Source organism: Cavia porcellus, unplaced genomic scaffold, assembly GCF_034190915.1.
Source record: "Cavia porcellus strain 051 isolate PalLab524CR breed Dunkin Hartley unplaced genomic scaffold, mCavPor4.1 scaffold_9, whole genome shotgun sequence".
NCBI lineage: Eukaryota > Metazoa > Chordata > Mammalia > Rodentia > Caviidae > Cavia > Cavia porcellus.
The window spans coordinates 31,266,501-31,292,712 of NW_026947492.1; the positions used below are offsets into that span (position 1 = coordinate 31,266,501).

At 34.1% G+C, this 26,212-nt stretch overlaps 1 long non-coding RNA gene and 1 pseudogene across 1 annotated transcript; both read right to left on the reverse strand.

Annotated features, from left to right (window-relative positions):
- Positions 1-10,601: 10,601 nt before the first annotated feature.
- On the reverse strand, positions 10,602-13,725 carry LOC134477657 (uncharacterized). The gene is made up of 2 exons (XR_010049760.1): positions 13,437-13,725; positions 10,602-11,775 (listed from the first exon to the last, which is right to left on the reverse strand). It is a non-coding gene; the product is annotated as an uncharacterized LOC134477657 (long non-coding RNA).
- A 6,425-nt stretch (positions 13,726-20,150) lies between these two features.
- The window catches only part of LOC100730749 (caspase-1-like), a 39,119-nt pseudogene continuing 33,057 nt past the window's right edge, over positions 20,151-26,212 (reverse strand).

Sequence of the window (26,212 nt, forward strand, 5' to 3'; positions counted from 1 at the left end):
CTCTGTTGAGTTGTCTGCCTTGCTTAGTGGTTTTATCCTATGTGTATCCAGATTGTCTTTCAGTATTCTTTGCAGGGTTGGTTTAGTGATCATGAAGTTCTTCAGCTGTTCTTTGTCATGGAAATACCTTATTTCTCCATCCATTTTGATTGAATGTTTTTCAGCGTAGATCAGTCTAGGTTGGAAGTTGTTTTCCTTTAGGATCTGAAATACTTCAGTCCATACTCTTCTTGACCTCATTGTTTGTGTTGATAAGTGTGTTGTGATTCTGATAGGTTTTCCTTTATGGGTGATCTGTCTTTTCTCTATAACAGCTTTTAGTGTTCTATTCTTATGTTGCATTCTCTAGACTTGTGATCATTTTCTGTCTGGGTGTAGTTTTGTTTTGGTTATGGCTATTTGGAGTTCTGTATGCTTCACTAATCCATATGTCAGTTTCCATTCTCATGTTTGGAAAATTTTCATCTCTTATGTAAATAGCCTCTTGATATCATTTGTGTTTCCCCCTTCTTTTTTATTTATCCCTATCAATTTCATGTTTTTTTTTTTTTTTGCATCATCCTTCAGGTTTTGAATTGTTATTTTCTGATTCCTTGTTATTTTTAAAAGATCTTTCCTTTCCTGTTCACTAGGTACAATCTTGTTTTTGAAGTCTGAAATTCTATCTTCACTATCGTTGAGGCAGTTTTGATAACTTTCAGTGGAATTTTTGATTTTGTGTGTATCTCTTTGAATCTCCTTAATGTATTATTTCTTTCTTATTTTTCATCCAGGGATTCTATCTTTTGCATTGTTCCTCTAATTTTTTAACTGTGTCTTCTTTAGATTTTTTAGCATTTCTTTCATTACTTCTATCATTTCTTCTTTTACCTGGGAGATTATTTCTAATTTGAGTTCCTTCATAGCTCTTGGCGTAGTTTCTTTATTTCAGTTGCTATCATTTCAGGCATTTTAGGCGTGTGAATTATTTTCTTTTATGTACATGGCCCCTAGGCTTTCTTAGATATGCTCGAGGTTTGAGTTGCATTTTTGTCTTTTGTCTTGTTATTTTCCTATATTTTCATCTTTCCAGCAATGTTTTAAAGCTTCCGCTGGGCATTTTGGAAATTGCCTTCTATGCCCTTATCCCCTTGGAGTGAATTGGGGTTGCTTAGCATGGCCCAGTCAGGTCCTCAGGACCTCCTGTCCTATCTCCAGCATTCCAGGAAGCTAGCGAGGATCCTAACCAGTGCGGGTGATAGTCTACAGGTCCAAAACACTGGAACTCACTTTGCTTGCCTTCATCTCCCCAGATTGAATGAAGGTCTCCAGGTATGGTCAAGTTAGGCCTGAAAACTGCTGAGTCTAGTCCAGTGTGTCTGGAAGATGGGTGGGCACTTAATCACTAGTAGTGATGGTCTTAAACCCTCCCCAGGCCATGCTGTGCACTGGAACACATCTCACCCTCCCACATCTCCTGGGTTGAGAGAAGGTTGCTGGGAATGTTCCAGGCAGGCCCATGAAACCTGTGGAGCCTAGTCCAATGTGTCTGAAATCATGCGGGATACTTAACCACTGGGAGCAATGTCTTTAATTCTCCCTGGGCCCTCGGTGGTGTGGTGGAACTCACTTCCTGTGGTCTCAGCTCCCCAGGTGCATACATGTAATCTTTTACTTTCTTCCTTTTATCCTTTCATCTATCCCAGTTTTTTTTTTTTTTTGAGCACTTTCTTTCCTTTTCATTATTACAATATGTATTATATTTTTGGATCTTATTACTCTTTGAGTTCATTTATTATTAATTAATGAAGACTATGATGTTTTTAAAGTGTAAGATGTATTTATTTAACTTATGTGTATAGTCTCAAGTTGCCTACATTTACCTATTAATGTCTCAAAATGACCCTTTTTTGTAGCTGAATAATATTCCACTGTGTAAAAATGCCACCTTTTACCCATTCCTTAGTTGGTGGGATTTTGGGTTGGTTCCAGGATTTAGCTATTTCAAATTCTGCTGCTATAAACATGGGTATACAATTATCACTGTGGCATGAAATTTCCAATTTTTCTGGGCAAAGAGTACTAACTGGGTTGAATGGGACCTCCAACTTTATTATTTTTGAATAATCGCTACACTGTTTTCCACAGTAGCTTCACCAGTCTACACTCCCTCCCACAGTGGAGAAGTTTTTCTTTTTCCTTACAGCCCTGCCAACATTTATTATCAGTTGATTTCTGGATGGCAGCAATTCTTTCTGGAGTGAGATGGAATCTATTTTAAAAATTTGTATTTCTCAAATGACCATCAACATTGAACATTTCTTCAAGAATTTATTTTCATTTTTATTGCATTATCTGACAAGTGCATGATCAACACAGATGACCAATTTGAGATTGGGTCTTTGAATTGGAGGAGGACCTGATATTTTTCAATTCTTTATATGTTCCAGATATATGTCCTTTATCTGCGGGACTAGGGACTAAAATTCTTTCCCTCCCTGTGGAGTTTCTTTCCACTTTTTTGCTGATTTCTTTTGAAGTTCAAAAACATTTTAATAATGAGTTCCCAATTGTTGATTCTTTGAAGTAATTCCCATGAAGTTTGTGTTTTGTTTATAAACTGTTTGCTTACCTCTGTGTCTTCAAGATTAACACCTACCTTGTCTTCCAATAGATTTAGTGTTTCTATTTTAATGTTTATATCTTTGATTGATTTTGACTTTAGTTTAATGCATCATGATACACATGAGTCTAGTTTCCATGTTTGGCAAGTGGAAAGCCATTTTCAGCATCATATTAAAGAGACTTTCAATGAATAATTCGAACACCTTTGTCAAATACAAGATGCCTGAGTGTCTTTGTAGTTGTCTTTGCATCTTGTGATCTGTTATATTGATGATCCTTGGATATGGTGTTTTTATGTTCTTTTTTTTTTTTTTTTTTTTTTTTTTTTTTTTTTTTTTTTTGCCAGTACCATGTTGATTTTATAACAGTAGCTTCATAGTATAATTTCTAGTCAGGAATTGAGAAGCCTTCTGCCATGCTTTTGCTGCCTTTGCTATTCTAGGATTCTTCTGTTTTCAAACTAATTTTAGGAGTGTTTTTTCTGGATCTGTAAGGTATGTTAATAGGGTTTTGAGTGGGATTGCAACTGTATAAGTTTGGGAGTATGGCTGTTTTAACAATGTTGGTTCTTCCTAACCAAGATAAAGGAATACCTTTCTATTTTTTACATCCTCTTGAATCTCCATTTTTAGTGAACTATAGTTTTGAACATATAGGTGTTTACATCCTTTGTTAGTTCGACTCTTATGTATTTCATTGTTTTGGATGCTATTGTGAAAGGTGTTATTTCCATAATTTCTCTTTCAGTGAGTTTGTTGTTTCTGTAGAGGAATGCTATTGATTTTGGTGTGCTGCCTTTGCATCCAGCTACACTGCTGAATTTGCTTATTAAGTCAGGTAGTCATTTGGTGGAACGTTTGGGGTCTTTTATATAAAGTATCATTTTATTTACAAATAGGGATAATATGACTTCTTCCTTTCTTATACTTTTTCCTTTTATTTCTCTTTCTTGTCTAATTGCTTTGGCTAGTATTTCCAGAACTATATTGAATAGAGTGGTGATAGCAGATATTCTTGTCTTTTTTTTTTTTTTGTACCAGGGATCAAACTCATGACTGCACGCTTGCAAGGCAGGCACTTATGCCGCTGCGCTAAATTCCCAGCCCCTAGACATTCTTGTCTTGTTCTTGATTTTGATTTTAGAGTGAAAGCTTTCAATTTTTGTCCATGTAGTATAATTTTGGCTGTTGGTTTGTCTTAGATGGCTTTATCAAATTGAGTTAGATACAATCTATTGCAAGTTTCTGTAGGGTGTTTATCATGAACTGGTGTTAGACTTTATTAGAAGTTTTTTCTGAAATCTATTGAGATGATCATGTGAGTTTTGTTTTCAGCTCTGTTGATGTGGTGTATTATATTTATTTATTTGCATATGTTAAATCATCCCTGCATTCTTCGGATAAATCCCAGTTGGACATGATGTATACTCTTCTTAATGATTTTCTGCATTATATTTGCAAATATTTTGTTAAGAATCTTTGCATCAATATTCATTAGGTAGACTGGCTTATAGTTATCCTTTTTGGTTGGGTCTTTCTCTGGCTTTGGTATCAGAGCCATGCTTGCTTTCAAAAATAAGATAGGAAGGATTGCTTCTTTTCAATTTCACGTACAATTTTTAGGAATATTGACATTAAATCTCTAAATTTCTTGTAGAATTTAGACATAAATCCATCAGGACTTATAGTTTTCTTTGTTGGTAAGTTATTAATCACAGTTTCAATTTCAATAGCTGATACTGAATTATTCAAATTTGTTATATCTTCCTGACTCAATTTTGGTAATTAATATGTTTCTAGCAATACATCCCTTTCCTCTGTGTTTTCTGCCCTATGTAAGTAAAATTTTTCAAAGTAGGTATTCATGAACTTCTGAATTTCCATGGGAACTGTAGTAATTTCATACTTTTCATTCCTTATTGCATGGATTTGAGTTTTTTCTTTCTTTTCTTGATAAGAATAGTTACAGTATTATCAATGTTTTTATTCTTTCAAAGAGCCAACTCATTCATTAATTCTTTGTATCATTTTGTTAGCCTCAATAGCATCAATTTCTGCTCTGGTCTTTACAATTTCCTCTTTTCTATGAATTTTGTGTTTGACTAGCTTTGCTAGAAGCAGGAGATGTAGCATTAAGTTGGTTATTTGTGATAGTTGTATTTTTCTGATGTGACAATTTATTGCTATATATTTTCCTTTTAGCACTGCCATCAATGTGTCCCACAAGTTTCAGTATGTTGGATCTGTATTTTCATTGAATTTTAAGTGTTTCTATGGGTTATTCAAGAGTTTATTAGTGGGCTGGGGATTTAGCTCAGCGGCATAAGCACCTGCCTTGGAAGCAGGCAGTTGTGAGTTCGATCCCCGGTACCGATAAAAAGGAAAAAGACAAAAAAAAAAATGAGTTTATTATTTCATGTGTTCATGTAGATTTTGTAGTTTCTTTTGCCATTAATTTCCAATTTCAGTGTACTATGGTCCGATAATATGCATGGGATAATTTCAATCCATTTGTATTTGTTTAGGCTTGTTCTATGGGCTAATATATGGTCTGATTTGGTGAATGTCCCATGTGCAGCTGAAAAGAATGTATATTTTGATGTAGTTGGGTGGAACACTCTGTAAACATCTACTAAGTCTACTTGTTCACAAGTTTGATTCAGTTCCATTATTTCTGTGCAGACTTTTTGTCCAGTTCATCTATGTCTTTGTGAAACAGGGTATTAATATCCCCTTTTACAATTTTGTTATTGAGTATTTGGTTTTTCATGTCTCTTAGTATGTGTTTTTATATAATTAAGTGATCCTTTATTTCGTGCAAATTTATATTGGATTATTGGTTCTTCCTCTTGAATTTTTCCCTATCAAGTATTTAGTGACCTTTCTTCTCTCTTTTGATAATTTTTGGCTTAAATTTCACATTGTTTGCAGGCAGAATAGCTATTCCTACTTTTTTTCCAGGTTTGTTTCACATAGAATATTGTTTTCTATCATTTGATTTTTATTCTATGTTTTCCTTTGAGCTAGATGTATTTATTTTGTATAGCATATTGTGGGAGCCTGTGTCTTGATCCATTATGTCAATCTATTTCTTTTAATAAGTGAATCAAGACCATTTACATTGATAGACATAACTAACATGTACTGTCCTAACTTTGTCATGCTATTTTCCAGCTGTTGGTTTTTTGCTTTGCTCCCTTGTTTAATTCCTTGCCCTTTCTGTTGTTGTTCTATGAGTTGTAGTCATTTTAGTCTCTGTCTATCAGTATTTTTTCTAGGGTTGGCTTGGTGGACATGAATTTCTTCAGTTGTTCTTTGTCATGTATCTTGTTTCTCATCAATTTTGAAAGAAAGATTTCCAGGATACATCAGTCTTGGTTGAAAGTACTTTTTTGTCAGGACTTGAAGTACTTCAAGCTTGTCTTGATTTGAGGGGTTATGCTGAAAAACCTGCCATGATTCTAATGGGCTTCACTTGATAGGTGAGTTATGCTTTTTTCTCTAACAGCTTTTAGTATTCTGTTTTTATGCTGAATTTCTGGAATCTTAATTATTATATGTCTGGGTATAGATTTACTTTTGTTATGACTGTTTGGTATCCTATATAGCTCACTTATCTTTATATCTGTTTCTATTACCATATTTGTATAATCTTCTACTATTTCTTCTGTGAATAGTTTTTTATGTCATGTGCATCAAATCCTGAATTTTCATTTATGCCTGCAAGACTTATATTGCTTCTCTTTGCCTTGTCTTGAAGCTATTGAATTTTTGTTTCATGCTGCCTTGTTATTTTTAAAACTTTTTTCCTTTCATGATTGTTAGCTGCAATCTTGTCTTCATGATCCAAAAGTCTATCTTCAGGTTCATTCAAATGATTTTGCCACCTTTCAATTTAGTTTCTTATTTCCTGAACATCTCTCTGAATTTGTTTCATGTATTGTAATTGTTTTCTACATTGTTCATGCAAGGTTTCTACCATTTTCTAATGTTCTTTACTTATTCTTTATCCCTATCCCATATTTTAATGTTTTCTGTACCTATTCTTGATGAACTGGACATTTGAGTGTACAGAGGCCACATTGAGTCAATTTTTTCCTGGACACATCTGGCTGATGATGTTTTTGTAGAAAGTACAGGCCTTGAAACATTCCCCACCTCAATGTAAAAACATGAGATCCTATGAGGACAAGAAGCAAACAAGTTATATAATCTAAGCATGTACAATTTGAGTGTCTTTGTTCTTTATCTCAATAAGAGCTGCTTTTTAAAGATAGTCCAGCAGCAGTCATTTTGCTGATCCTATTGTGTGTATCCCTTTATTTTGTCTTTGCTTGCAGAATTCCCATATTTGAAATTGGATTTTAATTTTTTGTTTTGTCATTTTCACCTCTTGGGTTAATATTTTGGTCTTTTCAATCCCACTAGTCTCAAATGACCATTGTTTGTGTATTAGTTTCCTGCTGTATGGCTGATGTTTGTTCAATTGCTGGATCCCACAGTGAAGGAGAGGGGCCAGTCACATGAATTGCTCCTGATGGGTCTATTAGGTGAGTCCTGTATTGTTCCTAATTTGACTAGCCCAGGAGTATTAATGCAAACTAACCTTTAGGTCCCATTGTTACTTCAACTTTAGGTTGCTCCAGGCTTCCAGGTTTACTTGGCTATTGTGTACACCTCAGCTAGGACCCTCCTGTATCACTTGTCTGTTAGGCCCTTTTAAGTTATTTTGGGTTAGGGTGGCCTTGTCAGGGCTCTTCTTATGCAAGCCGGTGTTGTTTATATGGAAAAAGGACTCACCCACAAGCTTACTATACTTGCCAAGGTCCCATCGGAGAGTTTTTTACTGCTCCTTTTCATCCCACTGTGGTCCTCTATTTGAGGGGGATACTCACCACACTGTCATAGGCTCATTGAGGTCCTCTGCATGGATGAGGGGTTTTTAGGACTTCCACCAACCTGCCAAGGTGGGAAAAGTCACTGATTGTCCATTGGCTGTGGAGACCCACAATCCTGCTGGTCTCTGAGGTCTCTGGGTGAAGAGGGAATGGTGATCTGTGATCCCACTGGACCCCGTGGTCTCTGGAGTGAAGGAGGAGTGGTGACAGATGATCCCACCAGCATTTCAAGAGGGCGTGGCCACCATTAATCTCCCTGGCTGCAGAGGTCTCTGGCTCTATTTTAAAATTCTTTCTTTCTTCTATTTTTATTCTAAAAAGCAAAGCAGAAAAAGTAACAAAAATAACAGAATTTTTTTTAAAAATAAGAAATCAATACTAGTTGATAAATTGCATACTGTGGTCTTAGAAGTAGTTCAAATTATGAGATCGAGGCATGAAAAATGATCAATCAAGCAATAACAGCACAAACTATGTTTTTTGATTAACTAATATAGAATTAGTATAGTTATCTATGTTGCACACTTATACATATACACAGTAATATATGGAAAACACTATATCTATTTTAAATTTTATAGCAATAGTTACCAAAGCCTTCTAAATGCCCAGATATGTATGATAGAAAATGAGATTATCTAAATAAAATGTGCTATAAAACTGGAAAAGAACACTGTCAAATGAGATGTTTAAGAAGGAGGGGTATAAAGGAAACAAAAAGAAAAAATCTGAGGAAAATAAGAAACGGAAACAAAGCTTTTATAAGCAATGAGGGGAAGAGAAATTGAACAGAAGGGAGGGAAATGGGAAAAAAAAAGAATCAAGGCATATCATGTACAGATTCAAGTTCCTTATAATGAATGTGATCATTATGTGTACGTAAAATATATCAATAAAACTGAATTAAGAAAAAAATAAATAAAAATAACTTTGTTCCAAAATTCTCATCGCATAATCTATGCTATCTGGGGTTATTCTTTCAGTTAACATTTATTAATGAACAATTAATAGAAATATACATGGATGTTATACAATAAGATAAATGTTAATATCAATTAATATCAATTAATCCAAAAAGTTTATGCTTACAATGCACTTTATAATTAAAAAGAAATATATCAAAAGTAGGGTAAAAAATTATAACTTTATGCATCTGTACTGCTTTTTGCTAATGTTATGTCATCGTCCCAATTAAATGACAGTGATATAGTTACCTTATATTTTTAAAAAGTGAAATTATAGTAAAATAATGAGTAGCATATCAGTTCAATTATAACTTTTCTGAATTAGGAATTGTGTTATTCCACCATAGTCAATATAGTCAACTATGACACTACTTCAGTAACAATAGTTAATACTCCTCTGTTAAGCCAAGTATTTTACAAGAATATTCTCCCTGCAGTAGCAAAAAAGTTTTATGAAATATTTCTTTAACATCACAGAAGTTGACTGAGTAATTGATCAAACTTTTGTGAAAAGATGATGGTAATAGTCATGAAATTAAATGACATTTGTGGAACAGCTACTTATAAGAAAACAAGATATTTCAGGGACTCAAGAAAAGACCAGTCAGTTCCAGATGGTAAGATCACATGGACTTCAACAAAGAGGTAGTGGAGAACTGATCTTGAATACAGAGTATGGATGTTGAAACAGAATTGGATCACAGTTGCAATAAAGTCAGAATAGTGTACAGATGTTGAAAGAGTTTCATGGAGCACCCAGGTTGCTGTGTGAAATGAGCACTCTGCCTAGATTCTCGGTTTTTAATTCATTTGTTTGTATGCTCAAAAAGTGGCAAAATGCTGACTGAATGAAAGACTCGAGAAGTAACACAATACATGATAAACTAAAGAAGCCAAAAACACAGTAATGGCAAATACGATAAACAATGACATCATATTTAATGGTCTATACTTGGAAGATTTTTTTTTTCTGAAGTGAGAAACACTACAAGGGAGTTCAGTTTGACCATCTTCTATGAACATAGTACTGGAAGTCCTATCTAGAGAAATTAAGTAAAAAAAAAAAAAAAAAAAGGAAGAAATAAAAGACATCCATATTAGAAAGAAGTTTACTTGTCCAAATTTGAAGACTACAAATTTTATATATAGAAAATGCAGAAAATCCTGCCAAAATTCTATTAGAATTAATAAACAATTCAGTAATTTACAGTATGCAAAGTTGACAAAAAATTAGATTTCTTATTGACTAGCATCATTCTCTGAAAAAAATCACTTAAAATAACTATCAAGAGTAAAATATTTATGAGTAAATTTAAGCACTGAATTAAATTATATATACATATATACTTAAATCTACAAGATGTTAATGAGATAAATGGAATATATATAAATAGATATTTTGTGTTTTATGACTCAGAAGACTTAAGATTGTTAACATATCTGTTGTACAAAAGTAATTACACATTCAGTGGAATTTCTATCAAATTTGCAATTTACATTTTTACAGAAATAGAAAAATTGAAATTCACATGAAATAGCCAAAGAAAAGAGACTAAAGTTTCAGGTATTACATTATCTGATTTTAAAATATGCTACATAGATAAAATAATCAAAACAGCACAGCACTAGTATAAAATCATACACACAAATCAATGAAACGGGTGAAAACATAGAAATAAACCCAAGAATTTACAGATAATTGATTTCCTACAAGATAATTTATATCGAATGAGTAAAGAACAACTAAATGACTTTAAGAAAACCCATATCAAGATACAGAATACTCAAGTTAGAACATTATTTTATGTCAAACCAAAATATTAGCTACACGGGGGTTAAACATTTTAATATATGTTTAGAAATTTTGAAGCTGTAAAAGAAGACATAATAGGAAATCCATTTATATTGCTTTAGGTAGAGATTCAATGGATATGATCCCCAAACCACAGGCTTATAAGTGAATATAAACAATGGGACTTAACTCAAAAGCTTTTACACAGCAACTAATCAACAGAGTAAAGACAGAATTTACACAATGAGAATAAAAATGCTTGTTAATCACACAATTGAAAAGGCAATAATATAAAAAAATAACAAACTCCCACTAATAAGAAAAAAAGTAAACTGATTTAAAATGGACAAATGTCTCAAATGGACATTTTTTTTTAAAATTTTATTTAAAAGGAAAAAGAGAAAAACACAGAACAAAACAAAGCAGTGTAAGGGTACAAGTAATACAGAACTACAAAAAAAAAAAAAAAAAAAAAAAAAAAAGACAGTAAGAAATCACCAGTTAATAGATTACATATTATCATCTTAGAAATAGTTGCTCAAATCACAGTATCAAAGAATACAAAGTGGACATTCAAACAGTGAGACTGCAAACAGTTGTGTTCAATGATCCAACCAAAAACATTAATATGGTCAGCTATTTAACACCCCTAAACACACTTGCTGTTGTATCCTTTAGAGCTCTTTTTTTCCCTCTCTTTTTTACAACAAAATTTACACATTTTGGGTTTTATTACTCCTTAGTTCTTATTACTTTTTGGGGGGAGAGAATAAAGTCAAATATGGCAAAACAAAGCTGTCAGTCAAAACCAAGGATAGACATAGCACATGATGTAAAACAGAGTACAAGGTTATCAACAATGGTTATCAACGATGTCTCTTGTTCCCTTAAAAAGAATTGTCTATCTCATTAGATATTATAAAGTTGAACAAAACAGTAGAGAACAATACCAATAAAACTTAGGCATTGTAAACATTACAGGACGTCCAAAGGAGACAATAGTCAAACCAGCATGGGCGTCTTAGTGAATCTTATTGCCTTCAAAGTAGTTGCCTATACCCTCAAACTTGATACTATCATACAGAATGGAACAGATTCTAATCAGTCAAAACCAGATCGTGGGAGTATTACAGGACTTCAAAACAAGTTAAATGGACAGTTTTTAAAGAAGATATACAAAGACCAGACATATGAAAACCACGTGACTGACCACATGAAAATACTTAACATTCCCTGGGATCAAGGAAATGCAAATTAAAACCACAATGAAACATTTCCCTACACCTGTCAGAAGGTTTATTATGAGAGGATGTGGATAAAAAGAAATCCAAGCATGTTCTTGTTTAAAAGCTGAATTAATACTGTTGCTATGAAAAACAGTAAGAGATTCATTAAAAATAATAAACTCTCAAACCCACTACGAGCCTTGTGTCCAACCATATGGAAATATCAGTGAATGATGTCGAAATGACAGCTGCACTTGAATATTCTCTGAATTCACAGCAATGAAGAAGCATCTGTGGACAAGTGAATGAGCAACAAAAGTGGAATACTATTTATCTATTTTAAATAAATTTCATTAATTAGTAAAAAAAGCATAAATAGAACAAGAGGACTTATGTTAATCTATGTTGAACTAGATTATGCTTTGAAATTCAAGGAAAATGCAATGCCACTTATATGTTGAATTCTAAAAAGTAATATTCATAAAAAATATAAAATAGAACGGAACTTAGCAGGTTCTAGTGATGGTGTGGGTTAAATTAGGGAGAGATTTTACAAAGAAAACAAAATTCATCCTAGATGTGGATATCAATACTGAGAATTATATATTCAATTGCCAATAAGGTATTTTAAAAAATGTTTAGATTTAACTCATTTTAATACTTCTATTTTCTTACTAGTAAATAATAAGAAATCAACAAAATCTCATGACTTTCCATCTCTTCTTCCTTACTTATATTTCATTTTTAGTCTCAATTCATAATGTTTTTATTTCATTTTCTAAATGTTTGCTGGATCTTACCAAATACTTCTACCAATTCTAGCTCTTCATTTCTCTTGTTCACACCAACATCTTTCATTTCTTAGTTATTCCAAGATATTTATAAGTCTACACTTATTCCCTCTTATGTATTCCTCACAATGAAAAAGAATGAATTTTCCAATATCAAGATTTAACAATAAAATCTCTTAGTCTAATCTAATCTAAACTTTCTCATTCAGACTTACTTTCTGATAGTAAATCCACATCTTACATTAAATTTTAAACATGTTGTCTTTTTGTGATTTACCAAAAATACTACTGAGAGATTTCTGCATCTCCAATTCCCAAACTTGCTCTTTTTTTCCTGTGGTTCCATTGCTTATCTTTCAGATCTCCTATAACTGTGATTTCCAAACTATTTACCACTATCCCGTTATGAGATTGTACACCTGCGATTTTAGTAGCCATGAACTAGATCTGAATTACTTCTAAATTCAGGAAATGTTCAATAATTCTCTATTGTATCTTTTGATCTAATATAGGAATAAATGAATATAATGTCAAATATATAAAATTTAGACATGACTTATGTCTTAACAATGTTTAGCAGTGTTAGTTACTTTGATTGAACAGTTCCAATGATGAAGTTTTTGTGTATAAAACAGGTGAGAGTAGGGTGCAGGACTGATTGATGAGTTAAGTCAGAGGAAGAGGGGTGGGGGAGACAGAGAGAGAGAGAGAAACCCTGATAGCAATCAGAGAATTCTTTATTAGGGGCTACAGAGGCAGGGAATTTGGAGTTACATTAAACAGACCAAGTATATGATTCAATATAATGGATAGGGAAAGGGTGTGCACTGAAGATTCTCTGATCTGTTCTGTTTCTTATGACCTGAATGGCAAATTCAGAATCAAAAGAAGTAGATAAGATTTCAGAGTGAATTTAGAGACTTCAAGAGTTGTTCCACTCAGTATTTTAACCTTTGCACTGAAAAACTCCTTCCTGGCTTAAAAAGATATGGAGTCTTGCTTCTTTTCAGTTGTCTCTAACTCCACACCCTGTGGTTCTAATTACACACAGAAAGAAAGCGGAAAATTCTACTTAAACACTCCTGGCTCGCTTCCCTTTCTTATTTCTGCCTATCACAGGGCAGTAAATAAATCCTTTTACAGGAAGGGACCCAAACTCACCCGCCATGGGTAGCCGCCTCAGTCTCTTCCCTGGCAGTTGGGCTGAGAGGGCCTCACACTGGAAAATGGAACTTGCTGCCTGTTTCCTAAGTGCAGGGGTGGGGACGATCACAGGCTGTGAAACTGCTGCTCAGAACTTCAGTTTCCTTGTTTGGAAGTCCCCTGCAGCTGTAACAGTGGAATCTTGGTCCTGGACTCTAATATCTTCCTTTGGAAAGGAAAGTTTAAAAACTAGAAGTGATAAACACTGTCCTAGGGGCTGACTCCTCTGACTCCTGTGTTCCTCCTGCTCCTTTGCTCTGTCCGGGGCTCACAGAACTCCTCCTCATCCTGCCTTCTCTTTTACTCTTTCGTTTCTCCCCCTCTACTTATTAAAAATATTAATATAATGAGTGTCTTTCCATTTTCCAGTAAGAATTAACCAGGTGGCTTCTGTCTTCTGTTTAAATTGTGCTGATTGTGTCTTGCACCTCTCTGTTTCATTTTAATCTTTTACTGCAGAGTTCTAGGGAATTTTTTACTTACTCCTCCCCCAAATGATTTTCTTTAACTGCCCAAGATCAATGTAAGGTCTTTTTTTTTTTTTTTTTTTTTTTTTTTTTTCTGAAAGTGACAGTTCTGTTCTGGATATTTGCCTGTTGAATTGTAGACCAGAATTGTTCATAGGATCAGTTTTAGTCTACAGTAGAAGGAATGATCACACAAAAGATATCTGCCCAAAACAACCAGTAAAAAGGAAAAAAAGCTGTTAACTTGGGAGGTTTTTTAAATCCACTTTCACTTTAAAAAACTTTAGGAGCAGAGAGGGTCATTCTTACAAGTGAAGCTGGAATTCCTCCAGCTTAGTGGATTTTAGCCCACAATTTATTTTTCCTTCTTCATACAAGGACTTCACACTACACTCTAGGATATTCATAGTATCATATGTATAGTGATTGTGTCATGTTTGTTGACTGTTTATTTTCTCAGTAGGCCCAACTATACCCTTTCTGACTATTTTTCCAGAAGAATTGAAAACATCATGCCACAGCAATATATGTGTACACATGTTTATAGTAACACAATTTGTGATAGGTAAATCTTGGAAACAAACCAAGTGCCCATTTACCCTTAAATGAATAAAAAAGATGTGGTAGCAGTCATGGACTGGGAGGAGAAAAAGGAAGACAGTTTGCCCTTTTGTAAGCCAGCAGTAGCTGTGGGCCAGAAGGGGAAACAGGAAGTGAATTTACTCTTTCCATGAGCCGCCACAGTAACTGTAGGATGGAAGAGAAATAGGAAGTGCCCTTTCTGTGAGCCTGTCCGCTCATGGGCTGGAAGACTAGCAGAGCCAAGCCCCCCAGCCAAGCAACTGGCTGATTCAGAAGAATGCGTACTGAGTTGAGAGCAACTCAGGTACAAAAGTAATTTAATGCTTGTATTGTTTGATTGATTTTGCAGACCTAAAGCCAGTTGTCTGAGCATCTGTTTAGAGGATAACAATATGCAGTATAGCAAATACAGGGGATTTTATTCTGTCTTGTCTTTTAAATCCAATCTTGTTCTCATTTTTCTGTTTTGTTCCATTTTATTGTTTTGTTTTATAAAATATTTGGTTTAAATCTATTCTGTTTCATTTCATTTTATTATGTTTCATGATATGGGTAGCAATTTTTAAGACAACAGGCATTATGGTAGCAATTATTGAGTTTATATCATACTGTTTTAAAGCTCTCTATCACTTTAACCATTTTGTTTTGATTGGCTTTATTCTGTTTTATTTTGTTTGCTTTTTTTTCTTTAAAAAATAAAAGATGTGGTAATTTCATACAATGCAGTGCTGCTCAGCCATAACTAAGGATAAGCTGGAGATATTTATATGTAAATGAATGTAACTACAGACCATACTTATAAGTGAAATAAATCAGACTCACATGTGTAAGTATCATATTGTCTCCCTAGTGTATGAAACTGAAAAACTAGGAACAGAAAAGTACAGTAGACAGTGTGAAACCTAAAGAAACTGCTGAAACTAAAGAACATCAGTGATAGGGGAAAGAAGAAATCAAGGAGGGGGAAATAATATACACATAAACAGGATAACTAAGATAATTATGCTATTCAATTAGTTCATTAAAAGGAACAGTTAGTGCTTGTATTGTTTGATGAATTGTGGGTGCCTATATCTGATAATCTGAGCAACTATTTTAAAGATGCAATAAAATAATCATTGTTAATTTTTCATGTTATTTTGAAAGTCTGTATCTTTTTAGTGGTTTTATATTCTCTTTAAAATAAAAAATCAAAAAGTTGAAAAACCCATTAATACAACACACACACACACACACACACACACACACACACGAACTATTGCAAGCTACTAGGAGCCTCATATTGAATCAAAATTTACTTGGCTTCCCTCAAACATGTTAATGAACTTTAGAAACATGTAGGTTCATAACTTTGTCCACAGTAAACTCTGAGTTCTAGGATGTCATTTAACACTCTGCCATTGCTGTCATAACTGCTTCTCTTTTCCTTGTCCCTCAAATCAAGTAACTTCTGTGACTGTACCTACTTTAAATCCATATTCCTAAAGCAGAAAGCCTAGCAAATAATATTTTAAAAATCAAAATAGTACTGTCATTAGCAGTCCCAGTCTTACAGGTTTCGTTTGGTTTAAATATATTAGTTCTCTATGTTGCATCTCCTGTAATCTCAGGACAAACAAACAACAAAAATAAACCCAGAACAGTCTTTCATTTTTATTTCAGATTTATTATATTTTTAAAGGAAATGCCTTTTTCCATGAGACATGAACCTAAACACTGGCACAGAAAACTAGAATTCCTGGTGTCCAACAGTAAAAGTTTTGCTAAAATATATGCAAGCGGTAATCTTTCTTTACTAATGGGAACACAAATACAAAAATGAAGAACCCATGCTGGATTTAAATGTTCTACTACTGAGGTTCTCCTAAAGTGAGTTTTGAAAATATTATGAATACCTTCTGATTTACAGTGTTCTTCCCTAAGGAATACCCAGACATCTCTGCAGAACTATAAAAATGATGTACTCTGAACTAAATAGAAAAAGAGATAGGCTTTCAGTAGCCTCCCTTCATATTACCAGAGGATGATGGATTCCCAGTACTCTGTCCCCAATTCCTTCTTCCTTTCTCTACACATCACAGTCCTACACACAGATATTGATACAACTTATACATCTTAATATCCTGGGAAAATATAGAAGTGTTTTGTGAGTGTCACTCTCTCGGTAGTGGGCATCTCTTCCGTAAGATTTGGTATTTCAAATGAAATTTGAACCTAAAAGAGAAGAAAAGTCTGTACACCTTTTTATTTTAGTTGAAAATTTTGATTTGTTCTGAAAAAATTGTGATAAATGGAGTAAAAATAAATGATTTTAACAAAAAGTACCTCTTCTTTAAGAACCATAGCAAGAAACATATCTAGCATAGAATGACCTTGCAGACTTTTAAAATCTGTTTCTAGATCTGTTAGCTATATTGGGCAGGGGAGAATTAGAGTTAGTTCCTCTCTAATTTTCCCATGCCCAATACAGCTAACAGCCAGAACAAGAGTTTAAATAAGTGAATATTTCCTAGGGTTTTTGGATCTTAACACTTGGATCACACATCCATGTTTTATGACTTATCAAGAACGCTCAAAATTCCCTTGCAGAGAACAGAATTATGGGAAGATAAATATGTCGAGAACTGACTCATAAGATTCCAGCAGGAATAGCAAAAGGCCTGAAAAGTAGAACAGAGGTAACATTTAGCGTCTCGGGAAATTGCCTTTCAGGAAATTTCTTGCAGGTCACAGCACCAGATGTATTCTTACATAGTTATGATAAGGCTTATAATAAAAAGGAAGCCTTCTTTCAGGATGTACACAAACATTGTCTGTAAGTAGATCACATTCCAGGTCGTATGGCAGGTGTTTGCTTGGAAACAGAGGTAGCCCAGTATTTCCACTCCAGCTTATGCATAATATTGAGAACATCCATCTTCTACATGCTGTCTCCCAGTTTTCAGTGAATATATTCAAAGTTGGTGAGAGTATTTTATGAATACTCAAAACAGTGATTGGTACAATGCAGGTGTTAGGGCAGCATAGTCCCGGATTTAAAGGAGATGCAAATACAGTAGAGAGAATGGAAACGACAGAATGGCATAGAGAAGAGAGGTCGGACATAGCATTCCACATTTGTTTTTTAATGGCTTTTATTTAAATTGTGGCCTCAACTATAAAGGGTCGCTGAAATGATTTCTGTGACAAAGAGATATTGGAGGAACACATGAAATACAACATAAGTATCTGACAAATATAGGATTATATTTTAGAAAATGCCAAATAAGAAAGAAAATTGTATTAACATAATTTAAAAGTGTCAAATTGAAAAAAAATTAAAGGTATTTTAGAGAAAAGAACTATTGGAGACACAATTATTAGTTATATAACATAGCAGATATATGAAAATATTTAAAATATCAAACGGGATGTACAGAGAAAAAGCAGTACAAAAAGCTGTATATATTCACGGACACATCATTTAACCAAAATTTTTAGCCAACAATAATGGTAATAAAGTACATATTAATAATTAAAATTCTATTAAAATATGGCTGGCTTATTGAACTTATGATAGCATATATATATATATATATATATATATATATATATATATATGAGGAAGAGTGCAGATAGGTGTCTCTGCAGGGCTTTTGTGGAATTCAAGAAGTTGATAATCAGTTTTCTTCAGGAAAATCACATGACATCATCAGAATTAAAGCAGAGGACTGTGAAGCTGAAGATGCCTGAACTTGGATTTCTAAGAATCATCTGGAGGGGTGCAAGAAACAAAACTAAAGGGAACAGAAATCAGCAAAACAACTCTTGAGAAGAAGCAAGACAGTGTAGACAACTATGTAGCCAGAGGTGACTGTACTGTAGAAAACCATTATCAAATGATTTAGAACAATAAAATTGTCTGCTATTAAGACTGCTCCATAAGCTGGAAAAATATGCATAGTGTCATTATTTTTAATTATTGGAAAATGTACTGTGTTCTACATCAGGACATGGTCAACATAATGAGGAGCCAGGCTGTTTCTGGAGGTGTACATCTCATTATAGAAGATAATCTCTAAATTATTTGAATGGAGCCAGGATGCCTTAGGTTCCAAGGTAACTAAGAGAACATCAGCTCCAGGAAACTGCAAACTTCAGTAGATGAGAGGATGCAAATGACTTTTATTTAAAACTAAATATGTGAAGTTTCTAGAGCAGTTATAAAATACTAACAAGTCAATTAATGTGTTCTTTTATTCTTTAATATACTCATTATTGCACATATATCATCTTATTTAAATCTCAAAACAAGGATATTATATTTACATATATGAATGAATAATTCAAAGAAAGCCTAGCAAGGCTAAATAACTGGAACTAGTGTACAAATTACAATACGGAAGTGTGAGAATATAGCTAGTAACCCTACTTGACAGCTAACATTTAGAATCAGTCATGTGTGTTACACTGTTGCAGTTAGAGGCTGAAAGTAGGACAATTGCACACAGAACACAAAATTTATAATAATACTTTATGAAAATCACCCAGAGTTAAATACAAGGATGTGCAGCAAATTTGGTCACTAAGGTCCTAGAAAATCCAGCAAGGGACCTAAATTGCAGAGAAATTTCCTGCATGAGTCCAGCTGAAGACTTAGAGCCCATGACAATGACTCATGCAAGTCTATCCCATGGATCTCTGTTGGGAAGGCTCAAAGATCAGTGGTGAAAGCTAGAAAGTCTATGTCAGTGGGGTGAAGGATCTGTGCCAGGAGACTGAGCTTTCTACACTGGAACCAAGAAGCAACAATCAAAATAAGGACCAGGGATCCCATGAAAATAATCATAGTCACCCTCAGTGGTAAATGGTCCCTAACTCCTCTGATGATGATGAGCCAAGTTCATATCAGGAATCCAGCATGACAAACTTCTCCTGGAAATAAAACAGCATGTATCTTCCCATACAGAGCCAGGAAGCAATGCTCAAAGTAAGAACCAAAGCTCTCCCAAAGTGAACTGGAACCATTCTTACTAACAAGGTCCTGAGCTCATTCAATGCTAATAGCTGAATTTATGTCAGGGAAGCCAGCACGACAAGCACCTCCAGGAGAAAAAATGGCTCCAAACAATACTTAGGAGAACACACAACACTATACTCCTCTTCTCCATGTCTTCTTTTTAAGCTGGCAACTTTCCTCAGGTGAGCCATCTACACTTAACATCATGCTGATTCAATTCAAATTCAGCTGGTATTAAGTTGACCATCTGTTTTTAATCCACAGCACACACATAAAATTTACTTCAGTTTAAGACCTCAATGTGATAGTTTTGCATTTATGCCACTGTTTTTCCCCAACACACTCCTGTATAAATGCATTATGTCTTGGCATATGGAGAGTAAACGATTTACAAATTGTGGGAATTTTCTTCTATGAAGTAATATCATAAGCTAATTCATTATAGATGGTTTTTCATTTAATTGAATGATACCCCTCAAAGGTCAAAGAAAAAATATATTTCAATATGGTAAAATTTTATTACCAATTCAGTAGAAATATATGTATATATTGCCTTCATGAATAAAGGCAACTGGATGTGTTACTGTAAGAAAATTGACTTGATCTTCAAAACGTTCATCTGAAATTAAACACTGCTATTCATATTTTGAAAAAAATAGGATGAGTGTCTCCATTAGTAACCTTAAAAAGCTGCTCTACACAGAAACCTATTAGCTGGTATTGAAGAGCAGAAAGCAATAAAATTCTTCTCTATACGAGCTTTCTTAATGCCATCATCCTCAAAATCTTCTGGATTGAGTGAAATTAAGTTTCCAGCGTCTCCTGATAAATATTTTAACCACACTGCTCGTTGGTTCTCTGGAAACAAAAAAAAAAAAAACAAAAAACAAAAAACAAAACAAAAAAATGGTTTCTTTTACTACCAACTTTCAGGAGCACTATTGGTTCTTCTAAACCACTACAAAACTATGATATAAATATTTTATTTACCATGTAGATACATTTCACATATATATATATATATATATATATATGTCACATCATACATTGTTATTTTTTATATATAAATATGCATTTAAGAAGTCATCTTGTCAGTAATTCTTATTTCTCCTAACTCTTAAATGAAGAGCATCTAAGCATAAAAGTTTCAAGATATGGCTGGCTTATTGGACTTATGATAGCATATATATATATATATGGTTAAAAGTGAATCTAATATTTTTAAACCAGAAACACAATTCAGAGAAACAACCTCTGACTGATTGACCAAAATACATGTTTGATATTTAGAAAACACATAAAAACACACTGAAAAATATTGGATGGATGCAAATAAAAAGTCAGTAATTGAACACTTTGTGTTCTAGCAGAGATCACCACTCACCACCATGGCAGGCTTGGATGATGATCACCTTGGGTTTGTCCTTCAAACTTGGACAGTTGGTAGTGTTCAACATTACAAAGATAGCGTTGACTTTTGATACATCTGAGAATGCTGCAGAGTATCTCTTTCCACAAATGCCACCTGGAATGCCATGAGACATGAACACCAGAAAAGTGCTGTCCAAGGTCTTGTGCTCTGGGCAGGCTGCAAATGCCTTCACCTCTGTAGCCATTTCCTGAAAAACATACCTCCAGTTTTGGACTGTGTGATCATGGCACCCTGAGAATCCAATAAAGAAACAGTGAAGAATTTCCCTGAGTCATTCCATAACAATCAGTGAAATAGGAAAGAAGGTTTAAATCTCAATTTAGTGAGAATTGATGATAGCAAAGCTTATAGGAAGTCATCAGATTTCTAGAGGAGAGAAGCTGACCTTCCTTAAAACACTTCCTGATTGAAACTTAAACCACACTCTTGCTAGAGGACATCTGCATTTGAAGAGGATATTTAACATCAGACAGTTTCCAAGGGAAAATTCCAAAGATTGACTATCAAGAAGTTAAGTTTCCTGGCATGATAACTTTGCCTTCTAACATTATTTATGAGAGTAATAGAAATAATTATTGTCTCTATAGTTCAAAAAATTTACCAAAGCAGTGAGGTTTTCTCTCACAATCACTTGGTATTCCAGAGCTTCTAGCAGTGTTTTCATGTCTCTGACATCAACATCAGCTCCGGTCCTTCTGGGAAGAGTATACAAACTCTGTATTGCAGATAATGAGGGCAAGACGTGTGCGGGTCAGCTGATCCCTTAGTGCATAAATCTGGAAAAAGGCACACTGAATGGAAGTTTTATTTTCTTTAACTCAGTATTTTCATGTGTGTTTAAACAGCTGCTCCATCCTGAACCATGTTAAGAAATCCAATTCTATGAATGATAGATTAACAGAGAGGAAGAGAACTGAGGCTTTATTCAGAGGTGGAAATGGAATTCGCAAATGTCCAGATCATCTGAAGATCTGCCTGTGTTTTTGACAAGGGATATTTTGAAAAGATGCACAAGCTTTGAAGCCAGGTTTATGCTATGGGGATTAAAAACTGATACTTCCACTTCCAATTGTTTGACCCTGGAAAATGTATTTAGCAATCCTCTGTTTTTAAAATGGATGACTTTTAAGGTTAAAGTCATTAATATGCAGAATAGTTACGGTAATATCTGACTCACAGTAAGCATCCACTACTATCCATTGATACCGGTTTATTACTGTTTTTGTTAATTCAGAAAAATGAAATTCTTTATATAAGTCTGGGATTCTAGGAGGCAAGGATCTGTTAAGTAAGGGGAGCTGCTGATGATTCACCACAGTATCTCAGTGATTTTGGCTCTAAGAGCCACATTACTTTACAACAGACTCAGGTACTATGGTCTTTCAGCCTGCTCTGTGCTTCTGTTCTGAGCACAGTACCTCTGCTGACTTCTCTTTCCATATTTTTGGGCTGTTTCCAGGGGGCAAAGCTTGAGGTTTCCTACTGAGCCTCAAGAAATTCTCACTGAATTGAGATTTAAATGTTCTTTCCTACTTCATTGATTGTCATGGAATGACTCAAGGAAATCCTTCATTGTCCCTTTATTGGATTCTCAGGGTGCCATCATCACAGTCCAAAACTGGTGGTGTGACCCATTTCATGAAATGGCTACATAGGAACACAGCTTTGTCCAGTACTTCACAAGAAGCTGCAAAGACAAGAAACACTATGAATTATCACATCTCATAAAGCTTTCCTTTCTACTCTTGACAAAATCACATACATGTGAAGCCACAGAAGTTAGTGTTAGGGGTACAGTGCTGGGATGCTTGCTAAGAAGGCAAGCAGATTCTTTGCTGGTGCAACACAATGCCTGCCAGAGGAGATTTCTAGAGGTTTGATACAGGGATGTACATTTATGTTTTGGAATAACTTTTTGACAGTTATCTTAAAACAGCATAAAGAGAAGAAGTTCTTCCAGCTAATATATGACAAAAGACTCAGAAAACAGTATGTTAGAAATACATTAATGTATAAATTTATTTCAAAAGATTTAAAGCTTACTGTAGGTGAAAATGTAAAATTATTAGAGTGGTCTTAATTTTATTTAAATGCTTTATAAAACATGTATGTTTTTCTATTTATTAATTTAGGAAGCATGATAGTAGATTTTTTTTTCTTTTTCTGTTTTTTTTTGACATACTCTGGTACTGTTCTTCAGGATGATTTTCTACAGTGTACTCATGTAAGGATGTGTGGAAATATTGAATACACAAAATAGAACAGCTAAATTAGAAAGACAAATGATACAATCGAAGTTCATACTAAATGTAATCACCTCACAAAACATTTATTGCACAAATGTAAGGAAAGGTTTCCACAGTGAATATGAGAAAATCCTAAAGGTTTTTATTTGATTGCACACCATCCAACAATGTGATACACTGACTACATAAGTTAAACTATTATTTATTTTAAAGTAGAAACAATGTAGCTAGATATCTGGAAGGTCTTTTATTAACTAACCTGTTAGAATTAGAAGCATCATCAATTTAAAGAAGAATGTAAAAGAAAAAACCTGTTACTCAACGAGGTAAAAGAAAGAATCATTAAAGATTTTCAGTGGTAAAAAGAAGAGCTAATTAAAATCAATATGTTGGAAAAAATAGTAGAAATAATCCTTAGCTGGGAGAAATGTTTTGTTTCTGCATAATGAACTCTAGAGAACAATAGCAAAAATAAGCACAGACATTTAAATTGTGTGAAAGCGTTTTTCCAGTGATAGAATTAGGTCATTGGATATGGAACAAAATTCCATTCAAAGAAATATATAACAAAACATGCCTGATTAAATCATCATTAAATTGTTCAGTATAGTCCTTTTTTCCATGGTTTCCATGTTCCATATACTTCCAATCATAAGCGCCTATTAATTTGAATGTAAAGGGTCATTTTTGGATGACATTATTCCACAGTGATGGGTGAAAAACTTTGTAGAGAAAAAATAAAATGGTGGTTACTTGTTAGGAAGAGGCTAGTCTGTGACAGAAGTAAGATTATCTAGCAAGGAGCCTGGTGAACATTGACCCCATCAATAAAGCTGAGACTATCATTCCCAGAGTTGAACAAAGACAAACATCATATGCTTTTTGGCATCTGGAGCACAGGCATTTCCTGATAGTAGATATTTGTGGGTTTTTTTTTTTTTTTTGACATACTCTGGTCCTGTTCTTCAGGATGATTTTCTACAGTGTACTGTTTTGTGACAGAGTTCGCACACTTCCATTGTTTTCCTACTGTTTTTCTACTGTGTGACAGTTTTGTGACAGAGTTCGCACACTTCCATTGTCTACATTCGGAGTTGAGAAGACACTCTTCTTCTTATAGCTAATTACTCCACAGCATAGATGTGACCAAGGGACTGGTGTTAGCAGTGGAGAGTCACAACATTTTTGATGAGACACATCAAGACTGAGCCAAGGAAAATCCTCTGCTATTTGTTTTCTATGTATTTTACAATGTCACTGACTAGATAGTTACCATAGTTCTTTTGTCATTGATTGTTTCAGGTACCAGAGCCATAGGATGGGAGATGTATTAATACCTGGCTTAAAAACTGGAAGAAAGCTGCCTCCTGATCATGAATGGGTACTGTGAAGTTTTCATTCATAATATGTAATTTTCTGTCATATAGGAACCACTATAAATATTTGAATTTTATATCATCCCCTTTATTATTAATTGGAATAAATGTGTATAGTATAACTTCTATTCCTAAATGTATGATGTTTAACTTTGCAGATACTGAGGGCTGAACCTAGGGATTTTGTGCTGAGGTAAATTTCTAGTCCCTTTCTGTTTATTTTGTGACAGGCTCTCGCTATATCATACAGAAGCCCAGGCTGGGCTCCAACTTGCTGTCTTGCTGACTCAGTCCCCCAGAGTGCTGTAGCTGAACATATAAATAAGTATAAACTGTTGTTCGGCCTATTGGACACCATGTAATTTTAACTTATACAGGTTTGTACAGTATCACTTTTATTGCTAACTTTGGGGTAACTTTAATTTGATAGTAGAAGGTAGCATATCTATTGATTAATGATTTAGTTATTCATGAAACTTCAGTCAAAGCAGCAGCATTATTTGTTTTGTTCATTACTATTTTTCATTATTATCAGTCAGTGCATTAACCAGATATGGATTAAAAGAATATTTTTCAGTATCTTACTAAAAATGATAATTCTAGTAAGTTGTATTCAGAGAAACAATTGTTAGCTATTACATAATCCTGTACATTATGAACCAACCAAGGTTAGATGAGAGCAGAATTATGATTAATGAGGGAGTTTTAATTTCATTATAAAACATGAAGTCCAGTGGTGGTAAAGGACAAATTTATTTGAAAAAGAAAAAAGAAAAATATAGTGAGAGTTATGGATGTAGAATTAATCTGCACTGTAGGAATGTGCACTCTGAAATACAGCAGTAGGAATAGAAAATGAGTTGAATCCAGATTTGAGAGAGGACTGAAGAAATCTAAGCCACTCCATGAAATGTGAATGCTAACAGTAAGAAAGAACCAAATATAAAATTTGGAACTTAGGTTTGAACAAATGCTGAATAGCACCATTACAAATGGTGGAATAGCACCATTACTCAAGGCAGAAGAAACTGAAAAAGGAATGGAATATGGGAAGAATGGCAAATACAGTTCTGGGAGGTTTAGATAAAAATGTTTCAGGGAGCTCTGAATGAATATATTTCCTAGAAACTTGAATAGTAAAGTCTGGCACACGGAGAAATTGGGGATTGAGACATAGGATCTAAACTTTTTATTGTAAGTGTGGGTTGTGATGCTGTGAGAATAGTTAAGGCAGAATAAAATCAGTAGAGAAGAAAAGGTATAATATTCCATGAGAATTATTACTTGTCACCTCCTCCATCTATGTTCACTTTATTAAGTTAATGACTAGAAAGATAAGGTTTCAAAGATTGTTCGTCACTGAAAACAATTACCTGAGAAAGAAGGAAATTCCTCTTGGGCATTCTGTGTAGAAAAGTTATTTCCAGTTTTTGGACCTGCAGAAAGATGTAGGAAAATGAATGTTACGTATGATCTCAGGTAAACTTTGCACAATGTTGTGGATACTCCGCACTGACTTCCATCCACTGGCAAGAGGGATTAACAATCCCATTTAAGATGTGATTCAGGTGAACTCACTCTCAGCACTGGAAAATGAAAGGCTTTACCTGCTTGTGACTAGACAGTTACTTA